At 38.4% G+C, this 11,282-nt stretch overlaps 1 pseudogene; it reads left to right on the top strand.

Annotated features, from left to right (window-relative positions):
- Positions 1–6,568: 6,568 nt before the first annotated feature.
- On the top strand, positions 6,569–7,516 carry LOC131393666 (olfactory receptor 13C8-like; annotated as a pseudogene).
- The last annotated feature ends 3,766 nt before the right edge of the window (positions 7,517–11,282 follow it).

Below are 11,282 nucleotides of genomic sequence, written 5' to 3' on the forward strand. Positions count from 1 at the left end.
TTCCTTTCTTCTTCTATACAGAATTGATGGTCACTTTAGTTTGACCTCTGTCTGAAAGCTGTACTCTTAACTCCCCTCCTCCCTCCTTTTATGTTTTTGATATCATATCTAACCTCTTTTTTGTGTATTTGTATCCATTACGTTCTAATCATGGAAATAGATAATTTTTCCTATTTGTGGTCTTCTCTTTTCCCCTTAAATCAGTCCCTTTAACATTTCTTGTAGCACTGGTTTCTTGGTGACAAACTCCTTTAATTTTTGCTTGTCTGGGAAAATTTTGATCTCTCCTTCCATTTTGAATGATAACCTTGCTGGGTAGAGTATTCTTGGCTGTAAGTTTTTTCCTGTTAGCACTTTAAATATATCGTGCCATTCTCTTCTAGCCTGTAAGGTTTCTGCTGAGAAGTCAGCTGATAGCCTTATGGGGTTTCCTTTGTATGTAACTTGACATTCTCTTGTGGCTTTTAGGATTCTCTTTTTATCTTTAATTGTGGACATTTTGATTATGATGTGTCTTGGTGTGGGCCTCTTTGGGTTTATCTTGTTTGGGGCTCTCTGTGCTTCCTGTACCCGGATATCTGTTTCCTTCCTTAGGTTAGGGAAGTTTTCATCTATTATTTCTTGAAATAGATTCTCTGCCCCCTTGTCTCGCTCTTCTCCTTCTGGGACACCTATAACACGGATGTTAGTGCACTTGATGTTGTCCCAGATGTCCCTTAGACTGTCCTCACTCTTTTTAATTCTTTTCCCTTTTACCTGTTCACCTTGGGTAATTTCTTCTAATCTTTCTTCCAGCTCACAGATCCGTTCTTCTGTATCCTCTACTCTCCTTTTGAGTCCCTCTAATGAATTTTTCATTTCCAGTATTGTATTCTTCATTTCTGATTGGTTCTTTTTTATATCTTCCTTTTCTTTGTTGACATTCTCACTGAGTTCATCTATTCCTCTCCCCAGATTAGTGAGCATCCTTAACACTCTTAGTTTGAACTCTCTGTCAGATAGGTTGCTCATTTCTGTTTCACTTAGTTCCTTTTCTGGGGTTTTGTCCTGTTACCTTACTTGGAATGTATTCTTTTGCCTCCTCATTTTGCCTCTTTCCCTGTGCTTGTGTCTACGTATTAGGTAGGTCAGCTACGTCTCCTGCTCTTGGATAGGTGACCTTATGTAAGTGATGCCTTAGGAGGTTTCCAGTGTGCTTCCCTCAGTTCTCAATGTTCCAGGGGTGACCCCTATGTGGGCTACGTGTGTCCTTCTGTTGTGGCCTGTTTGCTCTCCCTGTGGGCACCCAGGGAGGCTGAGTTATGCTCCCGGCCAGCTGTTGTAATGCTCAGCTGCTTGTAGTTGTTGTATGCCCTTCAGTCTCTTTATGAGGTGTGGGGAGCCCCAGCACAGTTGGCTGCAAGTTCTAATACCACATTTGTGTTGCAGTCTTTCTTTTAAGTGAGTAGTCCCCCAGCGTGGCAGGTTGTTAGGCTCAGGGCCTTACAATTGCTGTAAGCCTCTAGCCTATTAGGTCTCTTGTCAGCTCTCTGAGGATTACAGCTGGGTGGGGCTGGCCTCAGGCACAGGAGCACCCAATCCTTTCAGGCTTTGGAAGGTGGGGCAAACCTCCTATGTGGGTCTTTGAGAAGCACAAGTCTTCTGCAGCTGACAAACCCTGCCGCCCACAGGTCCACACACACAGTCAACACAGTCCTGCCCCGTGTGAGCGCCCCGACCTCCCCAAGGGGACCCAGTCTCTCCACGGCGGGAGCCCCACACACTCCACCACTGCCCCACCCTCTCCACCCGCTCCTTGTGCACACCCTGCCCAGCTCAACTCGGCTCAGTTGCCAGGCTGCAGAGATTCCAGTCACCTATCTATGCAGGCCCACAAGTTGCCTGAGGGCTGGTTGTTGGGTGGGGCCAGTCTCTAGGGTGGGCTGCCTGCCCTGGCTGAGCTGGATTAAATTGGTGCTCTAGCAGGTTGGGCAGACCCTGGGCTAGCAGGCCTCAGAGAGAACTCCAATGGTATCTGTGTCAGCACACCCACACTGGGCCACAACAATGGCCACCGCCAATGTCCCAGTCCCTGGAGAGGTCTCACCCCTCACTGAGATGCACTCAGGGCCTATTAGGTGAGTCTCTTTTCACCACAGCACTGTGCACCTTTCTTTCTGGTGATTTTAGGATGCTTTCTGAAACGGGTGAGTTTGCGCACGGGCCCTTTAAGAGCCAGTTTTAGTTTCTTTGTGAACCGGGTTTTCTGGGGGTGCTCCCCAATGCTTTAGTAGCAGGCAAAGTCAGATATTATGCTGCTGGTCTCGATTGTGCTGGGTCCACAAAATGACCACAGCGGGGGCGCTCCCCGGCTCAGGGCCCCGCGCCTCCAGGGAGGCTGCGTACCTGTGATTTGCTCCCGGCGGCCGTGAAGCTGGCGGCTTGTGAAGGCGGCGTTTTTCCTCTCCAGAAGGGAGTCTCTGCCTCTTCCGCCTCAGTTAGGATTGTCCGTTGTTGCAGGAGATCCTCTTATCCAGTTTTCAGTTCTGTCTCAGGGGTAATTTTTCCACGAGTAGTTGTAAATTGGCTGTGTCCACGGGAGGAGGTGAGTTCCGCGTCTGCCTATGCTGCAGTCTTGACTCCGCCCCCCCTTTTTTCTTTTTCACATTTACGATAGCCCCTTCTATTAAACTACATTTCTAATCTGAGCTCCTTCATTGGCATATGCCTTATATTGTTCTCTATGATTTTTATATGTGTTTTTATTTTTCTTTTTCATTTTAAACTTAGGCTTTAGCTAATCATGCTCCTCTGTATTTTATTTTATATTCTTCTGTACATTATTTTCCTCAATTCTTAAAAAGCCACCTATATTCCATAATCACTGATTCCACTAACATTCCCTCCCCAAACCACAATTATGTGTTTGATTTCTCCCTAAAAATGCATGGACCCTTGAAAAATATGTATTTTAATTTCATATATAAATTTTATTGTGCTATAAATTACAATATTGTTTACTTTTTTCAACACTTTTTCAGGGATGTATATATGTTACTTTATGGACATCTAGTTTATTTGCTTTTCACTTCTGCAGACTGTTCCATAATGCACGCTCACATGTGGTAGAACCATCCTTCTGATGATGGACATCCAGGTTGCCTCCAACCTCCTTTTGCCACAAACAATGCAATGATGACCATCCTCATGGTTGTCCGCTTATAGTCCTTGGCAAGAACTTGTCTGGGACATATTCCCAGAACTGGAATCACTGGGTCCTACCCAATTTTAATACAATCAGGGACTTTTCCAGTACACCAGTGTATACTCCCACAAGAATTCCACCTCCCCACATGCTTGCCAACGTTTGGTATCATCTACTTTTCTAATGAAGGTGAATGATATCTCATGGCTATTTTAATGAACATTTTTCTGATTTTGAATATTTAATGAGCATTTTTCAGATTCTAAGTGTGAGAATCTCTCCATACACTTGTCAACCATTTAGGAAAACTCTTCTGTGAATTGCTGATTCATATCCTTTGACTACCTTTCTATTGGCTTAAAGCTTTATGTTTTAAAAGTCTTTTTCATCCACTAGAAGTTGACAAGATTTTCTATGTTGTCTTTTAATAATTGTATAATTTTTTTTCACACGTAAATTGTTAATTCATTTGGTTTCCACTTTTATGTACGGTAATCCAAGTATCTAATTTTGTAATTTTTCTTGTATAAAGACATTTTCCTAACAAAATCTACTAAGCTTTCACTTTCCCATTGCTTTGGGGTGATAGTTTTATGATATATCAAATTCCCATACAAACTCATGTCTATATCTGAGATCTCTTTTCTTTACCACTGGACTATTTAAGTGTTCCTGAATCATTAGCATAATATTTGCATTCCTATGGCTTTATACTGTGTTTCAAATATGGATACTCCCCTTATTTTTCTTTTATAAAATTAACTGTGCAAGTTGTGTACTTTTCTTCTTCCATATATATTTTAGAATGAGTGCTCATGTTCATTTCAAAAAATCCAGCTAAAATTTTGAATGTATTCAATTGAATGTATAGACTTATTTGGGGGGAAAATGGCAGCCTTATAGTTTTATACCATCTATTAACAAGTTGTACCTTTTCAGTTACTCATGTTCTCTTATGCTGTTTATTATAATTTTTAAATGATCTCTGTAAAGGTCTTGTGCATGCTTTGTTAGGATAAAACCCAGATGCTTTATATTTTTATTGTTTTTATTATATTTATTTCTATTATGTTTGCTAATCATTTAAGAACTATTGATTTTTTTCCCTTGATCTTATAGCTACAAGTCTTACAAATTTTTCTCATCAGAGCTTAAAATTTTGTAGTCTCTTTTTTGTAGTCTCTTCTGCCATTTTCTTGTCTTAGGATTTTGACCAGGACTACCAAGTCTGTTAAATAGTAGCTGTGAGAGGGCTGGCCCCGTGGCTTAGCGGTTAAGTGCGTGTGCTCAGCTGCTGGCGGCCTGGATTCGGATCCCGGGCGCGCACCGATGCACTGCTTATCCGGCCATGCTGAGGCCGTGTCCCACATACAGCAACTAGAAGGATATGCAGCTATGACATACAACTATCTACTGGGGCTTTGGGGGGAAAATAAATAAATAAATAAAATCTTTAAAAAAAAATAATAGTAGCTGTGAGAGTGGGCATCCTTACCTTATTCTAGGTCTTAATGAGAATGTATACACTGTCTCTATCAATTATTATTGAATAGTAATTTGCTATAGGTTTTTGGCATATAGTTTCCTTTCAAGATTAGGAAGTTATCTTCTGTTTGTGAACTTCAAATAGTTTATATGAAAATTATGAATTGACCTTCACCAAATTTATTTCTTGCATCTCTTGAAATAACTACTTTTTGTTTTCCTTAGTCTATTCATATCATGATTTACTGGAGACGTTTAACAAATGTTTGAGGAAGGACAATTCATATGCCATACCATAATAGTCCTTACTTCGTTGGATTGTTATGAATAAAAGTGTTTAGAAATGAATCTGGCATAGAGAAATCAACACATATATTACTATTATTATTGCTGCTAATAAAACTCTTAAAAATGCAGATTACTTCATACTTATTGCATTGTTGGTTTTCAGATTATGCTCCTTGGAATCCTCTAACAGCTGAATCGAGGAAGGAAGAATAACTGAGGCACTAAAGGGATATTGCTTTTTCCTTCCCTGCAAACAAGAGTAACTTCAACCAGAGAAGCTCTCTGTTTGTTTTTTATACTGTGCTTCTGTATAAATTTTATTTGCTAAAAAATAATGATTGCATGTCACTGCTTTAGTTAAATGTCTACATTTTGAATAAAAGCACTGTTATCACAGTTGATCCCTAAATGATAGTTCTTACATGAGGTGAAAATAAACAAAATTAGGTGGAGCCTACAGTACACAACATTTCATCTCTTTATTCGTGATAAAATTGGCTTTGTAAATACTTTCAATTCATTTCTATAAAAAAACACATTTATTGAACAGATACTTCCTCATGATATTGAGGTAGATACTGGAGTAATATAAAGATATGCCCCATCAATGAGGTTACTGTCCTCAATGAGGCTCTATGCAAATATGTACTGACTTCTTATACCACAAGCAGACTGTCTGAGCTCTAAAAAGAGACTCAAACACACAGGACTGCTTTATGACTTTGATGGGCACCAGACACTTTCGCCTTCATGGGCCCCTTTCTTCCATGAAATAACATTAAAAGTTATAATTTACCTCTGCATTGGTTTAAAGATTAATAGGCTAATATCATGTATTAAAACTTTTAAAAAATCATTGTTTTATTCAGATTTTAAAGAAATCAAAACATTTTCATAGGCTTTCAACAGTATAATGGGCTTACTGTGCCTGGTGGATAAGTCAGCCCTGCGTCCATGGGTCAAGAATTCCCATACATATACAATTCTCTCAGGTAGTATAAATGATTGAAATTAACCAAGAATAACATGTTAATTCGCAACTATTATTCATCTCCAATGACCAGCAGATAAGACAGAGAGGAGGATACTCTGGTAGAATGGAGAACATGCTTCAAACCCAGTGGGTCAGTTGTAACTGAGTTCCATGATAGAAATGGGTCCAATGTTTTCAAATATTTAATTTATTTGAAGTCAAGCTGAAAATGTAGATTTTATACCATATCTTCCGCTTTTAAAATGTTGACATCATGGTGTTGGAGTCACTGCCAAACAAAGCCCATCTTTCTGCTGCCTCCAGCTGTGGGCCATTGACTTGCAGTCAATGTGTCAAGAGCAGAACTAGTAGGGATTATAATAAACTGGTTTGGGATCCAAAAGTCATATAATCAAATATGTTCTCTCCTAACCCGGAGAAAATCAGGTTAGGATTCCTGCTCTTGTGGCCTGGATTCACAGTAAAATATTTGTCTGAAAGTTATACTGTTGCATCCAGATACAGAACTACAGTAACATAGAACATGATTCTTAAAAGAGGAGCTCTTGCAAACACTATATCAACCAATTTCTGTTCTACCATCTGTAGAGTGCTCTTGGGGAAAGGCAATATGTAATATGGAGAGGACCAATGATTTCCCTTTTGACGGAATTTGTCCTGGTGGGGCTTTCTGCCCACCCAAAGCTCCAGACAGTTTTCTTTGTGCTAGTTTCATGGATGTACCTGATGATCCTGCTGGGAAATGGAGTCCTTATCTCAGTAATCATCTATGATTCTCACTTGCACATCCACATATATTTCTTCCTCTGTAATCTTTCCTTCCTGGACATTTGCTACACAACCTCCTCTGTCCCACTATTTCTTGACAATTTTCTGACAGTAAGGAAAACAGATTCCTTCTCTGGGTGCATGGTGCAAATATTTCTCTCATTTGTCATGGGAGCCACAGACTGTGTGCTTCTAGGCATGATGGCACTTGATTGCTATGTGGCCATCTGCTACCCACCGAGATACCCTGCCATCATGAGCAAAGGTGCCTATGTGCCCAAGGCAGCTGGATCCTGGGTTGCTGGGCTTGTGGACTCAGTGGTGCAGACATCTCTCACAATGCAATTACCATGCTGTGCTAACAATGTCTGTGAAATTCTGGCTATCCTAAAACTGGCCTGTGCTGATATCTCAATCAATGTGATCAGTATGGCAGGGTCATATCTGATTGTTCTGGTTATTCCATTGCTGGTAATTTCCATCTCTTACATTTTTATTGTTGCACTATTCTAAGGATCCCTTCCACTGAAGGAAAATGTAAGGCCTTCTCCACCTGCTCAACCCACCTGACAGTGGTGATTATATTCTGTGGAACCATCTTCTTCACATACACAAAGCCCAAGTCTAAAAGCTCTGTTAGTACAGATAATCAAGACATCGTTGAGGCCCTCATCTCCCTCTTCTATGGAGTGATGACCCCCATGCTCAATCCTCTCATCTATAGTCTGAGGAAGAAGGATGTAAAGGCTGCTGTGAAGAACATGCTGGGTAGGAAACACTTCTCTGATGGGATATGAATACTGATTTACACCATGTGACTCAGTATTCAAAGCTGCTGCAGACACGAAATTCAAACTCAGACAATTATCATGTGAAAACAAATCGACCATGTGTCATTCAAAACTATGTACAGAAATATTTTGGTTACAGTTGTTATTATTAGTTTTTGTTCTAACTGCAGAAATAAAACATGCCTGTGGTTTTTAAAAATACTGTTATGGGAATGCAAAAGTTGAAAATGTCTTAGGAAGTCCTGGGGAAGCATAATCACTCTTAAACCTTTAGAAAATAATAACAGCAAAAGGTGTCCTAAAAAACACTTTGAAACCAAAAATAAGTACATTATTAATTAATTCTTTAAAGTGATTATTAATTAGCACATGACATATTGTATTTTCATTTTTAATTTGTTCATTTATTTACTGTGTCTGTCCACCACACATATAAGCTCTCTGAGAGTAGGAACTTGTCTGTTTCTTACTCTGCAACATCCCAAAGACCTAGAATAAAATGTAACACATAGTAGATGCTCAATAAATATAGAGCATTTTGAATAAATAAATGAACTACAGCATGTATAAAAGTAGAAATGTATATCTGTCATATCTGAGGTAACAAACACCATTCAAAAAGAAATTTGATTCAATGTAATATTTTCTAAATAAACTAGGTTAGCATTTTGTCAAATGAACTCCCTTAATAAAGTACTACCTTTTATTTTTCATGTGATGTGTATTATAATGTACAGGAACAGATTTTATTTACCTGCTATCATAACTTTTCTAGATTTGGGACATAATGAGACCAAGATAACTGAAAAGGTCCTTTAGTAATGCATCTTAAGTTTTAACCTAACACAATAAAGCTTACATGGTAGCAGAGAACTCCTCTTGGACTTCGAGATCAGGTTGGAATGAAGAATTCTTTCCTTCTCTGCATTGGACCATGCAGCTCCTAATCAGTAGGAGAACTACTCGGAATTGGTCACTGACAAAAATTGCAATAAGAGGATAAGAAGTGGCAAAAGAGAAAGAGTCAAGTTGTTTAATGAAATGAAGAGCTATGGCATTCGGGGCACTGGAGCGTAAGACAAAGATGGCCCAAAACTGAGATACTCTCTGTTGTCTGAAGAGTGCAGCATGTGGAGCAGTGTCAATGTGAGGAATGGAAGCCCTGTTTCTACTGAAGGAATTGAATTAGAAATGGCAATAGAGGAAAGCACCCCATTTCTCTAACCCTTTGAGGAGTCTATGAGAGTTAAAATATAGAACACAAATCTAAAATAAAAGACTATAGTAACTTCCAAATTGTAGAAGTAAACCCATAATATCTTCCTTTCTTGTTAACCGGTGATTATGGTTTCTTCATAGGATTAAATAAATTAATTCATGCATAGTGCTAAACAGTGCCTAGAACATCCTAAATGTCCGATAAACATTGGTTCTTTTTTTTTCATTATTAGTGTTGGATGTACTTTAATAGGTCGTAATGGTTTGAGTAGGCACAAGATTTTCATCCTTACTTTTTATGGACTAATTTTGACACCATTATATTATTGTTTCCCAGCTTCAAACCCACTTTTCTATGCTCTGCTTTGTGAGTTAGGATTGGGACACTGAAAATCACATTTCTCCTTTCCTAGCAGGCTTATGTTTAATTCTTCCAAAAGAGTTGCTAGGGAGAGAATGGAAGGTTGGAGGAAGATAAGGGACTTGAGCCTCCCTATTTGCCCCTTCTTCTGTCAGCGTCACCCCAGCTTTGGTTCTTCGCCATGACGATGGCAGCTCCTTATCTGCTTCCAGTATTGGTTTCAGTTTTTATGTCTCCTTTTCTGTAACCCAGAACCAGTAGCCTACTGGTGCCACCTCCTCAGATGTTTGAATCTGTTACTCAGCTTTTACTTCTGGTAAATGAACAGCCCTGTCAAGTCTTTAGCCTGTCTCGAGGCATATTTAAAAAGAATGAAATATGCAATTCTCTGCTTGAGAAATGTAGTGGCTCAGATGGAGCACGAGCACTAGTTTTGGCCTGACTGTCATTTCCAGAAACAACTAAATAACAGAAGGTACTGGGCAAGACATTCTTATTTCTTCTGCAGTTGCTTTCTTGTGTCTAAAAGATCGATTATGATAATTTCTGTAGTATAATCCAAAATTACATAATAATAATCATATGATCATATGAAAAGAAAACATTGAGCAGTTTACCAAGCCTTCAAATGCATGTGAGAAGGGATAAACTTAGGACCTTGAGAGAAAGAAACATAAGTATAACATTTTTCTTTCACCAATGCATACCTAGCACCCACCTAAGTTCTCTACCTTGCACATAGTGTGCTATTTCCATAAGTTCGTTGAATTAATGCATAAGTAAGGAAATAAATGAATGAAAAAAATCTTCAGAAGGGTACAAACTTCAGAATGGTTTCCAAAATAATTTATCAAGATCATATTATTGGATCCTCATGATAACTCTTCAAGGAGCTAATATTTCCCCTAACTTTAGAAACAGAATATCTTGTTCCAGAAATGTAGAAATATCTGAAGACACAACCAGGATATGGAAAGTCTTTGATTTGAATAAAATAATTAACAAACTTAACAACTCAACTATTATGGAATACACATTATTCTAAAGCACATATGGAATATATACTAACATTGATATTCTGATAGGCTTAAATAAAGAATCAGCAAATTTCAAAGAAATTATATGAAACAGTTTATATTCTCTCAATTAAATTAAAAGTAATTAATTAATTAAAAAGCTCCATAACCTGAGGTAACTAAATCACACTTCTAAATGACTAATAACTAGCAGTGATATTCAAAATACTTAACTTCTATGGCAAGTGCTCCAAAATCGGAATGAATGCCTGCCAAAAAAAATCCACATGTCCATAGTAATGTATGCCAGATAAATTTCAGCTTTGCTTATAGATCAGACAAAAAATTACAACCAAAAATTAAAACCAGACCTGAGCTTGTACTCATAGGTATAGCTGTACTGGTTGTTCCCAGTTAGTGTCCATTTTAATTTGTTGGTAGCTGTACCACAGTCTTTGCAAAATATTTTCAATAGCAGCCCTGCTAAGAAATGAAATATAATTGACTACTGCAAATTAAAATTTACTGGATACAGACAAAAACATTTTTAAGGGAACTATTCATACTTAAATTCTGTGGGAAACTTGGCTTCATGAGGAAGGGAGAAGGAAGGAAACAAAAAGAAAAGGAAGATAAGGATAAGGAACTATCTAGAGAATTTGAATGCAAAGCCAATATGCAAGGCATTGTGCTATATATTCACATCTAATTTCTTACAAGATCTTCACAATAATCTTAAAAGGTATATCTCCTTGCTCTTAATTTATAGATGAAGAGATTACAAGTCATAGAAGTTAAGATCGCACAGGTTCTAAGTGAGAAATCTAGTTTTCAAACCATAGTCTTTTCTCTACAGACATTATTTCCTCTACTGCCTCCTCTACAGGAGGGAAATATCCTGAAGTCCAGTTCCATCTAAATCAGGAAAATTAAACCAAAAATAATGGATGACAAGAAAGTTAAGATATCCCAACTGGATTTAACCTCAAAATTTCTCCAAGACTGTTAACTGGACGTATAGGGGAATTCAGGGCACTATGATGATCAAGTTCTCAATGATTGTGGCAAAGGCCATGAATAGGAGTGGATAATGCATTGACTTGCTCTTGAGCCCACTATTGCATCATCCTCTTAAGAAACTCATTGATATCTATATACTTACAGGTAAAGCACAGTA

The sequence above is a fragment of the Diceros bicornis genome, chromosome 28 (genome assembly GCF_020826845.1).
Source record: "Diceros bicornis minor isolate mBicDic1 chromosome 28, mDicBic1.mat.cur, whole genome shotgun sequence".
Classification (NCBI taxonomy): domain Eukaryota; kingdom Metazoa; phylum Chordata; class Mammalia; order Perissodactyla; family Rhinocerotidae; genus Diceros; species Diceros bicornis.